This window comes from Sinocyclocheilus grahami, unplaced genomic scaffold, assembly GCF_001515645.1.
Source record: "Sinocyclocheilus grahami isolate Dianchi unplaced genomic scaffold, SAMN03320097.WGS_v1.1 scaffold40997.1, whole genome shotgun sequence".
Classification (NCBI taxonomy): Eukaryota; Metazoa; Chordata; class Actinopteri; order Cypriniformes; family Cyprinidae; genus Sinocyclocheilus; species Sinocyclocheilus grahami.
The window spans coordinates 1-1,220 of NW_015523877.1; the positions used below are offsets into that span (position 1 = coordinate 1).

At 34.6% G+C, this 1,220-nt stretch overlaps 1 long non-coding RNA gene across 1 annotated transcript; it reads left to right on the top strand.

Moving 5' to 3' along the window:
* Positions 1-163: 163 nt before the first annotated feature.
* On the top strand, positions 164-812 carry LOC107580713 (uncharacterized). The gene is made up of 4 exons (XR_001608692.1): positions 164-276; positions 355-474; positions 561-645; positions 748-812. It is a non-coding gene; the product is annotated as an uncharacterized lncRNA (long non-coding RNA).
* The last annotated feature ends 408 nt before the right edge of the window (positions 813-1,220 follow it).

Sequence of the window (1,220 nt, forward strand, 5' to 3'; positions counted from 1 at the left end):
TTTTTTTTCTAGATTTAGGCATAAATCTAACACCATTTAGCCAGTTTTATGCTTAAAACATAAAAAATAATAGAGAAAAAAAATCAATACAATGATTTTTTAAGCGGTATACGTATTGAAAGGTTAAATATGAAGATTTTGTTAAACGGGTGTTTTAATTAGGGGACTTTACGACATACGTCAGTAAGCTGATTTTTATGAATTTATGCAAGTTATTGATCATTTGTATTCAGAGTCCAAGCACCCAAGGGGAAGGTGGAATCGGTATCCCTGACAGTGAGTAACATTTAGACAGATGCCATGTGCCAGGAGTGGCTAAAATGCTGAAGCTCCAAATATATTTCTTTCTCGTAGAGTTCAGGTGCTTCCAAATCCAAGCTAATCTCACGTATAGCCAAGATGGGTCAACCCATGCTTCCCTTTCTCACTGGGGCCATTCCAGCTCAGCCTGACCCCAGCGACTCAGAAATAGAGGTCAGGAGGATTGGAGAGGTTGTTTACATTACACATACTGTATATGAATGTAATGCTGTTTAAATCTATTATGTCTCTCTGTGCAGGATACCAGTGAATTGATTTGTGATCCCTCTCCTTCACATTCCCACTCGCCAAATCCTACACAAATGCCCTGTAGTTCTCCGTCTCGTATGTATAAAAAGAATCACAAATAATCACCTATTAGTTAACTCTTCCTCTAATATTAGAGCTGACGGGATCTTTGCTTTCATGTACTGGTTTTTGTTGTAGTGTCGTATCAGCCTGGTGATGCAGTGCTGCCAGAAGCAGACATAAACACTACTCAAGGCTTTCAGGTGAGACCCAACGTTGTATTTTACAAGTATGATTTCATTTTATTGAGTAGCATTAGCAGGACTAATTCTTAAAGAAATGTATACTTTAAGACGATGCATGAAATTGATCAAAAGTGACAGTAAAGACTTGTACATAGTAACAAAAAAGCTATTTAAAAAATGTGAAATACACCTTTACTCTCTATTCATCAAAAAGAAAAAAAAATAATGAAAAAATGCATGTTTGCAGAAAAATATTAAGCGCCACTGTTTTCAACATAGATGATAAAAAAATGTTCTTGAGCACCAAATTATTAGAATGTTAGAATGATTTCTGGCTGCTGAAAATTCAGCTTTGCATTAAAGAAATAAATGACATTTATAAATATATTAAAATACAAAAAACAGTATTGCAATAATAATAATAAT